Source organism: Schistocerca gregaria, chromosome 3, assembly GCF_023897955.1.
Source record: "Schistocerca gregaria isolate iqSchGreg1 chromosome 3, iqSchGreg1.2, whole genome shotgun sequence".
Taxonomy (NCBI): domain Eukaryota; kingdom Metazoa; phylum Arthropoda; class Insecta; order Orthoptera; family Acrididae; genus Schistocerca; species Schistocerca gregaria.
Genome location: NC_064922.1, coordinates 555,381,032 through 555,400,725, shown reverse-complemented (window position 1 = coordinate 555,400,725; position 19,694 = coordinate 555,381,032). Strand labels below are relative to the sequence as shown.

Here is a 19,694-nt window from a genome sequence, read left to right as displayed (position 1 = left end):
AAAAATTTATGGACATTAAATTTCCTATAAAAAGATGCTGTTCAGGTTTTTCTGTAGGACTGATAGCTTGTGCGTAACGAGTGAGAGAATATTACACTACTGGCCATTAAAATTGCTACACCAAGAAGAAATGCAGATGATAAAAGTGTATTCATTCGACAAATATATTATACTAGAACTGACATGTGAATACATTTTCACGTAATTTGTGTTCATAGATCCTGAGAAATCAGTACCCAGAACAACCACCTATGGCCGTAATAAAGGCCTTGATACGCCTGGGCATTGAGTCAAACAGAGCTTGGATTACGTGTACAGGTACAGCTGCCCATGCAGCTTCTACACGATACCACAGTTCATCAAGAGTAGTGACTGGCGTATTGGGACGAGCCAGTTGCTCGGCCACCATTGACCAAACGTTTTCAGTTGGTGAGAGATCTGGAGAATGTGCTGGTCAGGGCAGTAGTCGAACATTTTCTTTATCCAGAAAGTCCCTACAGGACCTGCAACATGCGGACGTGCATTATCCTACTGAAATGTAGGGTTTCGCAGGGATCGAACGAAGAGTAGAGCCACGTGTCGTAACACATCTGAAATGTAACGTCCACTGTTCAAAGTGCCGTCAATGCGAACAAGAGGTGACGGAGACGTGTAACTAATGGCACCCCATACCATCACGCCGGGTGATACGCCAGTATGGCGACAACGAATACCCGTTTCCAATGTGCGTTCATCGCAATGTCGCCAGACACGGATGCGATCATCATGATGCTGTAAACAGAATCTGGATTCATCCGAAAAAATCACATTTTGCCATTCGTGCACCCAGGTTCGTCGTTGAGTACACCATCACAAGCGCTCGTGTCTGTGATGCAGCGTCAAGGGTAACCGCAGCCATGGTCTCCGAGATGATAGTCCATGCTGCTGCAAACGTCGTCGAACTTTTCGTGCAGATGGTTGTTGTCTTGCAAACGTCACCATCTGTTGACTCAGGGATCGAGACGTGACTACTGTTACAGCCATGCGGATTAGATGCCTGTCATCTCGACTGCTAGTGATACGAGGCCGTTGGGATCCAGCACGGCATTCCGTATTACCCTTCTGAAACCACCGATTACATATTCTACTAACCGTCTTTGGATTTCGACCAACGCGAGCGGCAATGTCGCGATACGATAAACCGCAATCGCGATAGGCTACAATCCGACCTTTATCGAAGTCGGAAACGTGATGGTACGCATGTCTCCTTCTTACACAAGGCATCACAACAAAGTTTCACCAGGCAACGCCGGTCAACTGCTGTTTGTGTATGAGAAATCGGTTGGAAACTTCCCTCATGTCAGCACGTTGTAGGCGACAACGTTGTGTGAATGCTCCGAAAAGCTAATCATTTGCATATCACAGCATCTTCTTCCTATCGGTTAAATTTCCCGTCTGTAGCACGTCATCTTCGTGGTGTAGCAATTTTAATGGCCAGTAGTGTAAATCTTGCACATGGTATTTGAAGGTGTGGCAGGTTGCATAAAAACCTTGGATTCGGGCAATTGAATCACGCTAGAGACTCATGATGATATAATAACATGAAAAGTCTGAGCACGTACAGAGTAAACAGTCTCTATTCCTCGGAGTGCCTTCAGTTCTACTTCGTTATTGAAAGTAGAATTCAATGCTAAATTAGAGGAGCTTCAAAATGTTATGTCGGCAACTTTGTCCTTCCTTGTGGCGTATTTCCGCCCTAGTAAAAAATTGCTGCTAGCATGGGAGACGCAATTACGTGGCTCCTATTTTGCACGTACGGAGGTTTCCGGAGACGAAATACTTTCGCAACATTGGCGGGGCTCTAGGAACAAGCCGACCTTGGTGCCGCGTGAAGAAACGGCTGGAGTTCAGGTGAAGTGTACCGGATTCTGCTTGCGTGTCATCTGAGCGGCAGAAAAACTGTATAAGTTATGTTTTGTGCCGCGAGGTCCTCCGTTGGAACTGGTCTTTTTTAGGCGAGCGAGGCAACAATTTATTTTAATCGCTGTACTTAGACAAAACCTGGTAACCGACCGTGTTGCAGTCTAGATCCACGTAGAACGCACGAACCGCCTTGCTCGGGCAATTCGAGTTTTGTAGTGTTTTGCGAGGACCATGCTGCAAATAAACGGTAGTATTCCTCGCGACAAAGCGCATCTACGTGAACAGTGGTTATTTATTTGGATTCTCCGAAATTCAACTCGAAATTAATCGAGTATCTCTTATGTTTGTAGAGCATACTTCTATTAAGTGTAGCATGGAGTTTATTCAGTTCGTTGAAAGAACAACTGAATAACGTCAATTTTAAATGCATGTTTACACTGTAATTTGTAGCCAGATCTACAATGTAGTAATATTTTATTGATTCAGAACTGGATTGGGTAAAAGCTTTTCATCAAGTAAAATGAAAAATTATGCTTAAATTATTTAAATAAACGGGAACAGACTGGAAGGAGACTAACAAGGCGCCACAGTTAAACGAAGACTAATCGTGAAAGTGCGAGAGTAAGAAGCTAGTAAAATACCTATTAAGAGTGGTGTGAGATAAGGTTGCTGCAAATTTCCAGTTCCGTTTATCGTCAATGGTGACAGAGTTTTGGTTAAAACCTTGAAAAATATAGGAATAAAGTTGGAAGGAGAATGGAAGCTATTAAATAATGAGGTGAACAAGTGGTTCTATCAGCAAATGAATATCTCTGGGAAATCAAGAAGCTCCAAGAATAAACGAAAGAACTCCTGGGATGCGTGTCAACTTTCCCAAGACAAAATAGACACGCGGACAGTAGATATAACACTACAGGGAAATAAATCCTAACAAGTAAACTATTTCTTTACTTAAGAAGAGAAACTGTGCCATTAAAATAAGACAAAAATAGCGCAGAGACAACTGAACAACAGGAATTCATCTAAGAAAGAAGTTTGCAGGACAGGCTGTGGCTAAGTCATGTCTTGGCATATCCTTTCTTCCAGGAGTGCTAGTCTTGGAAGTTTCGCAGGAGAGCTTCTCTGACGTCTCGATGGTAGGAGACGAGATACTGGCGGAATTACAGCTGTGAGAAGGTGTCGCGAGTCGTGCTTAGGCAGCTCAGTCGGTAGAGAACTTACCTGCGAAAGACGAATGCTTTAATCTGCCAGGAAGCTTCAAACCATAAATGTTCATCAGATTTTGTACTGCGATAAAGAGTAAAAACACGCCATCTGAAATTAAACGCAGCAAACATAGTATAGCCTACTAGGTTCTGCCACTTGAAGGGTAAACATTTGTAAAGGTATATTTAATGAAGTCGAAGATAACCGAAGGCTCTGTATCAAAATACGTCAATGTTTCTGAAACATTTCCCACAGTGTGTAACACACTAATTTTTAAAAGAGGCTAGCTTGCTCTACCCATCTTTATAAACAAATACAGGGTATCCCCCACTGTTAATGTCAAAATGAATTTTCACTCTGCAGCGTAGTGTGCACTGATTCGTGATTCCCTAGCTGATTAAAAATGTGTGCCATACCGGAAGCTGAATCTGGTTCCTTTGCCTTTCGCGAGCTAATGCTTTTCCGACTGAGGTATCCAAGCATGGCTCACGACTCATCCTCACAGTTTTACTTTCGCCAGCACTTCCAGACTTCACAGATCCCCTACAACATCGCAAGACTGCACTACAGAAGAAATGAGGAAAGCCATGTCTCCGAGTATCATTTCTTCCAAGAGTGTTAGTCTTTCAAAGTTGCAGGAGAACTTCTGTGAAGGCTGAAGGTGCTGGCGGAAGTAAAGCTGTAAGGATGAGTGGTGAGTCGTATTTGGATACCTCAGTCAGTAGAGCACTTACCTCCGCAATGCGAAAGTCCCAGATGCGAGTCCCACTCCGGCATACAGTTTTAATCTGCAAGGAGATATCATTTAATGTGGAAATCATATAATAATGTGGAAAGGACCTTAACTGAATTGATGAGCTAATAGTACAAAAAGAGTATTTAGTTTTTGTTGTTGACGGAAACTACACATACCGGATAAACAATAGCAAATGTTCAAATTGACTATCGCTAATCTCACTGTATGTGTTGCAACATAATCCATTGACGGAACATAACTCTGGGTTCAAATTCATGTTACCGCATCGTTTGCACATGCGGTTTGCGATATGGGTGATTCCTCCTCTATCAGTACTCTCCGCAGCACTGTATCCTTCGTAGTGTCCATTAGTCGGGCAAGTTGACAATTTCTTACCACGCACATTCTCCCACAGGATCCAGAACATCTCTACCAAAACTACTTCAGGAACAACTCTTGCTGGCAGCCTTGGCCAGTGCCTGGAACGATCGAATTTGTGGCAAACCTCTGTCCACTACAGTAATTTTTTTTTCTAGCCGGTATGTCAGCTGTTGCGAAATTTTTTCTGTGTACATTTCTTGGGCTTTTCAGACAACTCGCGTTAAAATCATGTCTTCAAATTCTTAGAGTAATGTTTTATCTTCGACAACTAGCTACCGACTGTATTCGTGGTAAACTCCATTGTTGGAAATTATAGAGACGCAAAAGTATTATTGACAAATCTAACTTCAAGTTTGAGTGAGCTTCGTGTTTACGGCTAACACCACCAATGACAGTTATGTACAAACACATGCCTCACACGTACTCCTCGTCCAAGACCTCGTACCTCGTGAAATACTCATTTCCAACCACTGGCCCCTTAACTGAAAACGCTTTAGTCATTTTGACCCTAAACGTTTGGGACACCCTGCATAACCGACAAGTAAGCTCGGTAACAAACTGTGCTGTGATGTGCGTCCTCATAACTAATACAAATAAAGCGTTCACTGACATGCCAGTTAATCGACCACCCAACACTAAACAGGCGAAAAGCCTTACTTCCCACAGTGAAACAAAATGAAATCTTGAAGGACCCTAGCAGCCGGTCCACAGTTACTCTTTCGCAAGTGATGAGAATATTATAATTTTAATTTCTGTTTTTATATTTCTTACCGAGTAAATCTGATTTATGAAGAATAAATTTATTTTCTTAAATACTGAGAGTTGAGCAATTCCATCCTACACTCATTGCAGTAACTGTACGGATCTTTCGAGTGTTTAACATTTGGGTTAGCCCTCTGAAAAATACATGAATTTTCTCACTCACTTCCTTATACATGTTGGTTTCCGAAAACATATGAACTTAACTTTTACACTTCAAACATCTTTCTAACACGTTAAAGGTAATTGTTCTCTATTTCCACCTACACAAATATCCACGAGGAGTTCATAAAATAATGACCCATGTTAAATACCGAGAGAATAATGTTTTAATTGCATCAATACTTTTTTACTCAAAAAGTCATCATTACAAAAAAAAACCTGTCAAAATACAGATTTCAGCTGAACGTCGTCCTCCATGAGTTATCCCTTGTTTCTTCCTTTAGTTCTTGGTACGATATTTCTCCCCTCAAATCTATAACCAAACTGTATTTCTTTTTCTACCTCTGCTTCAGTCATAGGTTTTTACCAACAGTTTTTCCTTAGAATGTATCTGAATCAGATAGCTTTCCCTTTCTGATATACTTCGTTTACTCTGTCGAGTACTTCTTCATTGCCTACTCCACCTAACCATTTAGTTTTCTCCATTCTTCTCTACAGTTACATATCCAAAGGTGTCCTAATATTTCTTTTCGGTGCCAAGGGTGGCACTATTTTTTGTTGATATAAGAAGGTTGGCAGCACTGAGTCTGTGAGCCGCTGGGCAGAGATGATGTACGCTTCCGCGGGGAAACAGTAATACATCAGGGTTCCGACCCGTGTCGAGAGTTTGCTGTGAGCCGAGTTCAGGGCTGTAGACTGCGTAGTGCGAGAGTCGACGGCTGTGGGCAGCGGAGGCACCCCCGTGTCCTGTTGGACGGAGTACATACAGGGCGTTTCCGAACGTGTAGCTCGGCGGTGTTGTGCAGATGTGGTTGAGAATTCTGACATTTTGGACGTAGTACGTTAGTGCATGATCTGCAAGTAAATGTGATCAGCATGTGCCTAACAGGATAGACTTTCGAACAGGCGTTGTGTGCTCGTGTTTTTGCTAATGCTATCTTCGCTTAGCTAGAGTGAATGACCTGTTTTACTTCCCTCGAAACTTTTATAACTTGTTTGTTAGATGTTTCTGGCCATTAGTAATCAGGTTATATGCAGCAGTGAATGTAGTTTACGTTGCACGTCAATACGTGTAGCTATTCAGAAGCAGTTATCGTTTAAACTGATTTACGGGCGTCATCCCAGTGGGCAGTGGGTACCGGTTTCAACTTATTACGTGCTGTTATAAGTTTTATGGCTTTGGAAGAGATTTCTGAAATATTTAAGCTTTTAGCGACACGAGAGAGGCATGTCTTGTGTCTAATACTGAACTGTTTCTGGCGAACCTTTGAGTAATGACTAATATACCTGTACGCTCAGATTATGTCGCCAGTCCGCATGTGTAATGGAACTAGGTGGATACTTAACAGCAGCCAGGTTTCAGCAAGATTGTGTGGGATACAAACCCGGAACCATCGAACTTTATTATCAAAGACAAGCCGTTTTTCTTGAAATGTCTGATTTTTAAGATTATGTTGTGTGATTGTCAGCTTCCGTAATAATTCCCAATTGCTGTTTGATTACTGATTTTACTACCATTAAGTTACATTATGACAGAAATGTTCTGGTTTTTAAGCATAATATTTTAACAGTTGTTAAGTGGCTTTTAAATACTTAAGCTTTTAAGTTAAATCGCATTTGAGCCTTGTTTTTACAGTAGTTGGTGTATTTCATCCTATTTCTGTTTACGAGAAGTTTTGCGACATAACTGGTACATGTTCAATCCGTTGGTTACTTGAGCCCAAGTTAAATTTCAGGATTGGAAGGTGTTTTACCGGGATGCCCTAACGAGCGATCCGTTCAAGTTATTGTGATATGTTACATATGTCGACAGTTGTTATTTAAATAAATATGCAATTTTTAGCAATTTGTAACTCAACTCAATCAGTCGGTCCCAGCCTTACTGCCAATTACCGCCACACCTCTTTCTTCCTTAATGCTCATGTTTCTGGGCCACATGTTTACCGACTGAGCTACCCAAACATGATTCAGAACCCGCCCTCTCAGCTTAAATTCCACCAGTAGCTTGTCTTCTGCCTTCCAAATTTCACAGAAGCTCCCACAGATTGTCGCTAAGCCACGTCTCCACATATGCATTCTTCCAGGAGTGCTTGTCTCGCAAGTTTCGCAGGAGAGCTTCTGTGAAGCAGGAGACGAGCTACTCGCCGAATTTAAGCTTTAATGGCGGCTTCTGAGGTGTGCTTGGGAAGCTCAGTCGGTATAGCACTTGCCCGTGAAAAGCAAAGGTCCAGAGTTCGAATCTCAGTCTGGCCCACAGTTTAAATCTGCCATGAAGTTTCATATCAGTGCAGAGTCCACTCCAGAATTATACTTCTCTCTGTCAGATTGGAAGGCATGGAGGAGAACAAGTTACAAAGTTAAAATACCTATTTTTAGAGATTGACAAATCATGGTATTTTCAATTGCATTATTTTTACTTCTAGTTTTTTTTACCTTCATGTTTGCATTGTCCTCAAATCGAAAACGTTTCAAATGTGCGATGGCCACGTCAAGGTATTTAAATAACACAGCTACCAATCCTCCAGCACACGTCTAATGAATTTCAGTGATAATATCATTATATAAAATCTTCCTCCACGTAGTGCAAAATCCATTTTAACACTTTGATAAAAAGTCAGTGACTTCCAACGCAGAAGGTAAATAATCATTCGCTTGGCATAGATGCTGTTGCAGTACCTTACACACTAAGGAAAAATGACTCATAAATTTTAATCTAGAACTGCTCATTTCCGTTCAAAATGTTGGCGGTTGTGCCCAATCTGTGACGACTGCCTTCTAAAAGGTATTGCCAATAGCGTAAGGCGGCGACTGGTGACGACCAATATGATAAAATATTTCGAACATTTAGTGCAATCATACCAAGCTTTACCCTCTCACTAATAATACGAATTTTTCAGTACTCTGTTTTAACAAAATCTGAGAAGTAAATTAATACCTTTTAATAGAGCAATTTTAAAAACTTGTCTTTTTTAAATTGTATGCTTTACTTAAATCGAATACTTTAGCGAAGAGGGAAGTTATAGATTTACTGTTATAAGAGTGGGATTCGATCCAAAAGGAAACGAATCGGTGTGTTCTTTTTGTCCTAGGAAGGTGGTGGTAATTCTTTTGTTTTTTCGATAAAAGAACAGCTAGCCAAAAATTATTTTACATCTGTCTTTTTAGTCTTATACAGCAAGTGAACTAGTTCGTAAACCAAAGCAGTCGGTAGATTGATAACCTCGTAATCGTGTCTGATGTAGGTCGATTGGATACGTAATAAGCCATTAACGGTCATCATTATTTCTTTCATTTTTCTGGCTTAGTTTTGTGAATGTTAACCGCAAATCCGACACAGTTTAATTAGTCGCTGTAGCATTCTCCCATTCAGAGCCAAGTGGAAACTTGAACACGCTTTTGTAACCAGTCCGGACGCCCTTGTTACATATTAGCGTATTAGCTAACTGCAAAAAGCCTGCTAAAGCTGCGGACCTCGTTAATAACAGTTCTTGTCACATTTTACTGCCACCAGTGTTGCCGCTGTTATATATTTGGTGTTATTCAAGTCCCTCAGCATGCGTAATAACACCAAATTAATTGTTAATTTAATTTTAAATAAAGTGTCACCTGCAGTTAATGCCCTAACCTTTTTCGAGGCTGGTTCTGAAGTACCATTTCATATACAGGGTGTTACAAAAAGGTACGGCCAAACTTTCAGGAAACATTCCTCACACACAAATAAAGAAAAGATGTTATGTGGACATGTGTCCGGAAATGCTTAATTTCCATGTTAGAGCTCATTTTAGTTTCGTCAATATGTACTGTACTTCGTCGATTCACCGGCAGTTGGCCCAATTGAAGGAAGGTAATGTTGACTTCGGTGCTTGTGTTGACATGCGAATCATTGCTCTACAGTACTAGCATCAAGCACATCAGTACGTAGCATCAACAGGTTATTGCTCATCACGAACGTGGTTTTGCAGTCAGTGCAATGTTTACAAATGCGGAGTTGGCAGATGCCCATTTGATGTATTGATTAGCACGGGGCAATAGCCGTAGCGCGGTACTTTCGTATCGAGACAGATTTCCAGAACGAAGGTGCCCCGACAGGAAGACGTTCGAAGCAAATGATCGGCGTCTTAGGGAGCACGGAACATTCCAGCCTATGACTCGCGACTGGGGAAGACCTAGAACGACGAGGACACCTGCAATGGACGAGGCAATTCTTCGTGCAGTTGACGATAACCCTAACGTCAGCGGCAGAGAAGTTGCTGCTGTACAAGGTAACGTTGACCACGTCACTGTATAGAGAGTGCTACGGGAGAACCAGTTGTTTCCGTACCACGTACAGCGTGTGCAAGCACTATCAGCAGCCGATTGGCCTCCACGGGTACACTTCTGCGAATGGTTCATCCAACAATGTGTCAATCCTCATTTCAGTGCAAATGTTCTCTTTACGGATGAGGCTTCATTCCAACGTGATCAAATTGTAAATTTTCACAATCAACATGTGTAGGCTGACGAGAATCCGCACGCAATTGTGCAATCACGTCATCAACACAGATTTTCTGTGAACGTTTGGGCAGGCATTGTTGGTGATGTCTTGATTGGTCCCCATGTACTTCCACCTACGCTCTGTGGAGCACGTTATCATGATTTCATACGGGATACTCCACCTCTGCTGCTAGAACATGTGCCTTTGCAAGTACGACACAACATGTGGTTGATGCACGATAGAGCTCCTGCACATTTCAGTCGAAGTGTTCGTACGCTTCTCAATCACAGATACGGTGACCGATGGATTGGTAGAGGCGGACCAATTCCATGGCCTCCATGCTCTCCTGACCTCAACCCTCTTGACTTTCATTTATGGGGGCATTTGAAAGCTCTTGTCTACGCAAGCCCGGTACCAAATGTAGAGACTCTTCGTGCTCGTATTGTGGACGACTGTGATACAATACGCCATTCTCCAGGGCTGCATCAGCGCATCAGGGATTCCATGCGACGGAGGGTGGATGCATGTATCCTCGCTAACGGAGAACATTTTGAACATTTCCTGTAAAAAAGTGTTTGAAGTCACGCTGGTACGTTCTGTTGCTGTGTGTTTCCATTCCATGATGAATGTGATTTGAAGAGAAGTAATAAAATGAGCTCTAACATGGAAAGTAAGCGTTTCCGGACACATGTCCACATAACATATTTTCTTTCTTTGTGTGTGAGGAATGTTTCCTGAAAGTTTGGCCGTACCTTTTTGTAACACACTGTATAGGCTATTATTACGATGGAGTCGCCACTCCTAAAGGCATTTTAGAGCTGCTGCCAGCATACGTTTGGGCCGCTCCGAACACGGAGAACAGACGCCGTTTGTAGCCGCCCCTCTGGAGTACAGACGCTACGGGAAGTAAGGTATGAAGACCGTTCATCCGATTTTCCACCGTTGGGACTTGTAAAACCCTCTTCTGCTTTCCACCCGTTGTCTGTCTTCACCTATTACCCTGGCGAGGGGCCCTTACAGGTTACTACCATGCGGATCCAGATGGACCCAGGTTTTCACAGGTTTTTTAACAAGCTTATTACTCCTCCCCCCCCCCCCCCCCCCCCCCATCCTTCCTCAACACTTGCAAGGTGATGCACCGGGCTTGGGACCGACACTGGCGTATTAATGGGGAATGCTCGGTTGGAGACAGAAATGAGCTAAAGAATACAACAGAGCAGTACATTTTACGAGTGTGTGAGGGGCTTGGTGTGGGGAAGGGAAGTGCCAATGAGGTGCAAGCTGGTGCTATACCAGACTTACATCACACCCATACTATTTTACGGCTGAGTGACTTGGACTATGACTAGAAGAGAGGAGAGTAGGATACAATCCAGTGGAATTAAGTTTCTGTGAGGTATGCTAGGGAAGAAAAATGAAGAAGTTAGGGAGGAAATTGGAATGGTGACGTTGAAGGAGAAAATTGAAAAGAATAGATTAAAATGGTTTGGGCATGTGAAGAGGACGGGAGAGTGAAGAATACCAAGAATGATGGGGTTCAAGATTGAGGGCCAAGAAGAATGATGGAGCTCAAGATTGAGGGTAAGAGGCCAAGAGGAAGACCGAAAACAAGATGGATTGCCATAATAATGATGAGTTTAAGGAGGAGAAGCCTGCCATGGAACCAAATTGTGGAAGAAGAATGGTGGAAAGACCGAGTAAAGTGGCGAAATACCATTGATACCCCAACCCGACCAGATGTTGGATAGAGGGTAAACGAAGATGATGAGGATTCAGATACAGCATACCATTACAGAGAGGTAAACTTTTATTACACACTGAAGGTATATACTGGAGGATAATAGACAGGCTACAGGAACAGAAAAAGTAAACGCAGAATCAGAAAAATTTTGAAGCATGAGGCTGCACAAAATGTTGTCAGACATAATCACTCTCTACTGGCAAACAAGTAAAATATCTGAATCGTGGTAAACACAGTAAGTAATGACCTTTTTCAAGATATGTAATTTCAAAGATGCTAAAATGCACAGAAATACTTTGTATATAAATTATATGGAATAATAACAAACAGCAGCATTATTATAATTGCATAAATCCTCACTGGTGAAGAACTGAATGAATTTATTGCACTCATTGAAGTTATGACAGAGAAATGCGAGAATTCAGTTATCAAATACACGGCCACACGGCCCAGTCACATTAAATATGACTACTGCCTTTGCTCGACGTCGGCGTGCAAGAACCATTCACAGACGGCAGGTGGCAGCAGCAACATGGACGGTATAGAAAGGGGGACGGGCGGGAGGGAGGGAGGGACGCGGATAACAGAGTAGTCGTTGTCGTATTGCGCAAATGCAACGATTTATCTGACGTCCAAAAGGGCATGACCGTTGGCTTTTGGGCCCAGGCTGGAAACATTTCCGAAACGGCTAACAGTTCATGTGACTCGTGGTTGAAGTACTTGCTGCATGGCAAAGTGACACTATGAAAAAAAAAAAGGTTCAAATGGCTCTGAGCACTATGGGTCTTAACAGCTGAGGTCATCAGTCCCCTAGAACTTAGAACTACTTAAACCTAACTAACCTAAGGACATCACACTCATCCATGCCCGAGGCAGGATTCGAACCTGCAACGGTAGCGGTCGCGCGGTTGCAGACTGAAGTGCCTAGAACCGCTCGGGCATTCCGGCCGGCGACACTATGCAAAACCGCCGTCGAGACAGCTGTGATGCACCAAGGGAGAGTGGACGCACAACTGCTGCGCAACTGACCACCCAGGGGCTACCAACAGTTTCTGTTCAACGACCATTCTGCGAACCTTGCTGCCTATGGGCCTGCACACAGTCGCGTCGTCCATACTCCCGTGATAATTGCTGTTCATCGGCGACGAAGGCTGCAATTTGCACGCCAGTACTTCAACTTTCAACTGGATGTCCACTGAGTGGCGACAGGTGGCGTTTTCAGAAGAATCAGGTTTACGCTCCATCGGACATATGACCAACACCCTGCAACGGTTTACCAAAGAAAAATCACCAGTCCTGTGTTTTCAGAAGTTATTTTGTTTTGACGGCCAGTTTCGGTACCTCATTGACGCCATATTCAGCAACTCCAAGCTGCTGTTGGCGGCATGGATCTTCAACCGAAAAACCTAGCGCACCTGGCCGCAGTGTTTGGGTCGGCACATCTCTGTCGGTACGTACTGTATCTTCCAGAACCTCACTGACTCTCTTCCTGCCCGCCTCACAGCGGTCCGCCAGCAAAAGGTGGTTATTCAGGCTCTTGACAGGTGGTCACATTGACGTGATTGAACCGTGTAGCTACTATATACTTCATACAGTCGCTTGATAATGCTAAGAGAATCTTTGGGCAGTAATGAAAAATAGTGAGCACCTCTAGGAAGTTGATCAGGTTTTGAAAAATACGAGAAGACCGCTTTACCTGTGAGTCCTTTACTTATATGTACGACCGGTTTCGCAGAATTTTAGCTGCTTCACCAGGTGCAATAAAATCAAGACTTGTTCCGAGCGAGAATAACTTGATTTTTACTACCAATGTCGATTCAGCTAAAAGACTGGCAAACCGGTCGTGCCCGTAAAGAAAGGACTGACAGGTAAACTGGTCTTATTTTTTCAAAATAATATGTATAGGCCGCGGCTGTCCTGACTTCAAAGTCTGCTGTGTAAGTTGATAAGAACCTATACAAGCAGTGTAAAAGTATAGTACACGCTGGTAAAAACAAAGCCGATGAAATTTAACAACTGAATGAATATGAGAAAGATATCCAATATTACCTATTATTTTTACTACGCACATTAATGACTATACAAATGTACACGGAACTTGTAAAGGTGTGCGGCTTATTGGCCTGACTGCTGTTAGAGTGCAGCCTTTCTTCGCAGGGAAAAATCCCCCGTACTCATTTGATGGCTGAGTGGACCTGGGGCTGCCCTGGAGGGACTGCAGCGTGAAAAAGTCGCAGCCTCTACCCGGGACTTAACCTCGTTTCTCCATGGCCGAAGTCGACAACCGCCGCCGCTTAAAAGCACATCATATGCAAATTAAAAATATTTTCAAACACATACAGGGTGAAAATTATTTAAACAGACACACAGTGCGAGGTTGCACGGGACAACGAAAACAAATATTTTTTCTTTTTTCCTGTGAGAACTTTTCGAACCGGTAGAGGGAGTTTTCTCTGGATGAAAATTAATTAAACTGACAAACCATGGGAGGTTGCACGGGACAATGAAAACACTTTTTTTAATGTGTTTTCCTATGAGGGCTAAAAGTGACACAAACAAGTTTTAATTCTTTATGACCAAGAGACAGAAACATTAACACATAGCAATTACTTCAATTAAAGTAAAAGTTCAAGAATGCCTACATTGACCTACAAACAGAGGTTACACCAGTGGGTCGTGTTCTGTCTAACACGGTCAAAGAATGCTGCTGCTATACGGGCATCCAGATTCTCTTCTGATTCAGCAGGGGCTTTGTGAACAATGTACGACATCTCTCGTCATATGAAAAAGCCCAGAGGCGTATAACCAGGGAATCGAGTAGGCCATCGTAGAGGATCACCACTGCCAAACCTTTTTTCTGGAATCAATGCACAGGACGACTGAAATGCGACGGCGTCCCGTCATGCTGGACGGCATGCGCTCTCTTGTAGCGAGTGGCACGTGATCCAGTGACTCTGGCAATGCTCTGGTGGGGAAGTTGTAGCAATGCTTGTCTGTAAGTGGCCTAGGTAGGAGATGTGGTCCAACATCTGCCCTCATATTCACGTTGAACCACAACTGACGAGTGCGAGGAATGTGGCATGTGGATCAACCTTACTCAAAACATTGTGAACTGTGGGTGTCTAAGACCCTATCCCGCCCTGACTTTGCTTCGTCTGTAAGCAGTACACAGGAGGGAAATGTAGAAAGCATCTGACACTGTTCCAGGCACCACTGCGAAAACTTTGCAACTCTGCTCTGAGTGGACAATCATCTGGTTCCAGGTTGTGCACAACATGTAAGTGAAATGGATTAGCAATTGCTCATGAAGGATGTTTCTTACATTCGTCCTCATGATACAAGCAATTGCACGAGTGCTGAGACCGATTACGCTCTCCACGAATTACAAAGAGCTCACAGGTAATTATGACCTTAGGGAAAAATGTTTGTTTTGGTGTCCCTGGCAACTTCCCAGAGTTTGTCACTGAAGTCATTTTCACCCTGTATATGCAACGAAACTGTCTTATTTCACGCAATTCATCACTTGCATTATCTACGTTAGCAGTACGATGCTGATATACCTGGAACAAAAGAAATTATAAAGTTTACTTAACTTCAGTCAATCCTCTTGTAAATTATTTAATGACTGTACTGGTGTCGACTGTCATTATAAATAGCCTGTAAATACTTCTTGGCCGATAGAAGCGCCAGAGCTCCTTTTGGAGTCAACATTTCCATGAGGCCTCTGCTGGATAGATGGTAGCGCTGTTAATTTTGTCGTGGGAACATTGCCACTGAACAGACTCGTCTTACTGTTTTCTCGCCCTTCTCTGCCGTTTTCTTATTTCGTCTTTGGACTTCGTCTGCTCGAATGGCTTCGACGCGAGAGGTTCGAATCCAACAAATTCTTTAATCCGTTTGAGAAATCTTTCACGCAGGAGGATCGTACAAACATACCGCTGTTTGAGTCTCGTACAGATTCCCATATGGAGGACGCAGTGATAGACATCCCTGGGGTTGTGACGCAGCTGAATGGGTTGAAAATAAATAAATCGCCTGGTCCTGATGGGATTCCAATTCGGTTTTACAGAGAGTACTCTACTGCATTAGCTCCTTACTTACCTTCCATCTATCGCGAATCTCTTGCCCAACGTAAAGTCCAGAGCGACTGGAAAAAAGCGCAGGTGACGCCTGTATATAAGAAGGGTAGAAGGAGGGATAATCAGAATTACAGACCAATATCCTCAACATCGGTTTGTTGCAGGATTCTCGAACATATTCTCAGTTAGAAGATAATGAATTTCCTTGAGACAGAGAAGTTGCTGTCCATGCATCAGCACGGTTTTAGAAAGTATCCCTCCTGCGAAACGCAACTCGCCCTTTATTCACATGATATCTTGCGAACTAAGGCTGAAGGGTATCATACGGATGCCATATTCCTTGACTTCCGGAAAGCGTTTGACTCGGTGTCCCACTGCAGACTCCTAACTAAGGTACGAGCATATGGGATTGGTTCCCAAGTATGTGAGTGGCTCGAAGACTTCTTAAGTAATAGAACCCAGTACGTTGTACTCGATGGTGAGTGTTCATCGGAGGTGAGGGTATCATCTGGAGTACCCCAGGGAAGTGTGGCAGGTCCGCTGTTGTTTTCTATCTACATAAGTAATCTTTTGGATAGGGTGGATAGCAATGTGCGGTTGCTTGCTGATGATGCTGTGGTGTACGGGAAGGTGTCGTCGTTGAGTGACTGTAGGAGGATACAAGATGACTTCGACAGGATTTGTCATTGGTGTAAAGAATGGCAACTAACTCTAAATATAGATAAATGTAAATTAATGCAGATGAATAGGAAAAAGAATCTTGTAATGTTTGAATACTCCATTAGTAGTGTAGCGCTTGACACAGTCACGTCGATTAAATATTTGGGCGGAACTTTGCAGAGCGATATGAAGTGTGACAAGCAAGTAATGGCAGTTGTGGGGAAGTCTTCGGTTTATTGATAGAATTTTGGGAAGATGTGGTTCATCTGTAAAGGGGAACACTTATAAAACACTAATACGACCTGTTCTTGAGTACTGCTCGAGCGTTTGGGATCCCTATCAGGTCGGATTGAGGGAGGACATAGAAGCAATTCAGGGGCGGGCTGCTATATTTGTTACTGGTAGGTTTGATCATCACGCGAGTGTTACGGAAATGCTTCAGGAACTCGGGTGGGAGTCTCTGGAGGAAAGGAGGCGTTCTTTTCGTGAAACGCAACTAAGGAAATTTAGAGAACCAGCATTTGAGGCTGACTGCAGTACAATTTTACTGCCGCCAACTTACATTTTGAGTAAGGACCACAAAGATAAGATAAGAGAGATTAGGGCTCGTACAGAGGCATATAGGCAGTCATTTTTCCCTCGTTCTGCTTGGGAGTGGAACAGGGAGAGAAGATGCTAGTTGTGGTACGAGATACTCTCCGCCACGCATCGTATGGTGGATTGCGGAGTATGTATGTAGATGTAGAATTCTAGTCCGCCTGCTATGTAAACAACTGCTCTTTTTACTGCCTAGATATTTTTCAGCACATTTGTGACATCGTCAATGAATATTTTTATTCACGTCTGATATTCTAGGTTGTTGGGTTCTGTAGGACCTTCGCTATATTACTGCATTACTTTAGTTTTTTGTGGTTCCTGTCTTCACTAGTATGCTCATCTATTGCGAAAATACACACAGAAACATGCTAAATGTTTTCAGTGAACAACATGTTAAATGTTCCAACTTCGTAAAACACAATAATTATGTTTTGACTGATTGATTCTTTAATTACTTTGGCCCACGTACATTTGGAAAGAAAAACGTCGCTAAATTGTTTTAGCGATTACGAAGTAATATATATGACTCAGTGTACACTAGGCTGCAATCCCAATATGTCTCAGTTAACGATCCCAAATCGGCACGTGTGGAACGTGCAAAAACCAGCTTCTGGTAGCAAGGTTACGGCGTGAAGTGTTTTACTTTCGCCTTCTCGTGGCTGCTGAAACATGACCGGCTCTGCTAATTGCCGCGATGGAGAGATATTGCAGCTATGCTTGGGATGGGAACTGAAGTTCGGTAACCACCAGAAATGGGACTCTGCAGTGTTTTAATTGGTTCCGCTATTATATTGTAGTCCAACTGAATTTCAATTTCTTCTTCGGCAGAAACTTAACAATAATACTCATTACGCTACTATCAACGTGAAATACGTTGTAGATTACGACTGTGTTTTTTAACTGGTCTGTGTTACACGAGTAAGGGTGGACAGGTTAAAGCATATGACACTTATTTTGCAGACAGAGGTTTATCCTCTGAAAGTCGTCTCTTTAGACGGTAGTATGTAGTCTGTTAATACGTCTCAGTAGCCAGTCTACAATCTGCATACTGCCAAAACAGCGCTTCGAGTAACCAATACTATAAATTACTTGTTTAATGAAAATGTCTGTTACCTGTAACAAGAGTAAGTGTTTTGCTGTGCTGTCAGTCCTCTCACTGTACAACCGCGTACGTCACTGATTCTGAAACAAGATGAAAGCAATTATTTTCATTTGTTCATAAGTAGGATAACAGCAAAATAGCTTCGATATTGTGGAAGGTTCCAGTAATGAATAATTGTCTCACAAATGATTTCACGTGGAATCTTCTGCTTCCGGCAGAAAAGAAATTTGTGGCGAAACTTGACTAAAAGAAGGGATAGATTAATTCGACGTATGTCGATGCTTTAAGGGATAGTTAATTTCGTAGCAGAGGGAATTTTGTGTGTGTTTCTGCGTTTGGAGAGGGGGGGGGGGAGGGGGAGGATGTCAAAAATGTACAGTTAAACCAAGGTCTGGCTTCAGTAAGCAGTTTCAAATGGTTAGGGTTTACAGGAGCTATGCACAAATGAACAGGCTTTCACAATAGTCTAGTACGGAGAGCTGCATCATACCAACCTTGTGACTGAAGACCACCACAAGAACAACTGCTTCCATAAAGTCTGTACAGACATATTGAAAACATAAAGCGCATACACATGCCTCATCAACACACTAATTGGAAATGGCAGTCTAATATTGCTCTGTGAACACACCAGATCATTAGTAAGCGATACCTACAGTCGGAACAGTGAAACCGCTCTCTCCTATGACATTAGCTGTCTGCTTGTTTGTGCAACTGGCAGCGGGAATCTTTGAGAGAGATTTCTGGTCACCATTTAAACAATTGCTATGATACATACTTTTTTGTGTGGATAGGAACACTTGCAGCAATCTCGTGGTGACGATACATACCGTGGTACTAATGAATGTGTTTGCTATTCAAGGGACAGAAGTGGTTTCCATGGTAATAAACGCCAGCGCCTTACGCTCATAAACGAAACAGCGCCTACAGCAATGCTCCAAGGTTGTGGAACACTGGAGGTGAATTACGAAGACTATAATTTAACAGCGACCGTCTATAAGAAAGATACAAGAAGTGTAGTCGAAAGTCAACAGAGGATTTAAAATGCCATCTTCATGTAAATTCTGCAGTCTTTTTTGGTTCAGAACTTTGATTGTAGTCGTTTCACGACATACGGTAGTATAATGCGAATATTGCTTTCGAGGAAGTCGTTTAATGGACATAAGGTAGAATATTACGAATGCTGCTTTCCAGGAACTACACTATAAGACAAAGAAAGAAAAGAAAAAAAAGAAGACCATGTACCACGAGCGAATTATCCGAATGAGACGGAAATCGGTAGATGTGATGTAAAAGTACAGCCATAAAACTATTACAGTTTCAGAAAAACTGGTTTATTTATTCAAGAGAAAGAGCTTCGCGAACTGAACAGCTCAGTAACATGCAGCTCCATCTCTGGCCCTTCTACAAGAACTTATTCGACTTAGCATTGACTGACTGAGTTGTTGGATTCCTCGAGAGGGATACCGTGCCAGAGTTTGTCCAGTTGGCGCGTTAGATAGCCAAAATCCCGAGGTAGTTGGAGGGCCCTGCCCATAATACTCCAAACGTTCTCGATTAGTGAGCAATTGTTAACAAGTGGTTGGAAAACCTTTTATAACACAAGAATACTTTGCGTAATCGTAGAGATTTGGGAGACCAGATATTGTTGAAAACTCTCTTGTTCGCAAAAAAAATGTAGTGTTGAGTAAGTATTACGGAGTAATTGAAGCGTTACAATTGCTGACATTATTCGTGTTAGATACAAACTAGATAAGTAAAAGGTTAAACATCTGAGTTTACAAGGACTGTCTGAGGTGTTCCTTGATATTTGCTGTCTCATGGTATTAATTTACACCTGGAGTTATTGCCATACAAAGCAGTGCTTTCTATTAGGCACCTGTGGTAACTATTTT

At 42.6% G+C, this 19,694-nt stretch overlaps 1 protein-coding gene across 1 annotated transcript in view; it reads right to left on the bottom strand.

Annotated features, from left to right (window-relative positions):
• LOC126354477 (ABC transporter G family member 23) overlaps positions 1–17,854 on the bottom strand; it is a 303,072-nt gene extending 285,218 nt beyond the window's left edge. Inside the window, exon 1 of the mRNA XM_050004183.1 lies at positions 17,811–17,854. The gene's annotated coding sequence lies outside the window, so the exon portion shown is untranslated. The remainder of the gene's footprint in view (positions 1–17,810) is intronic.
• Positions 17,855–19,694: the final 1,840 nt, after the last annotated feature.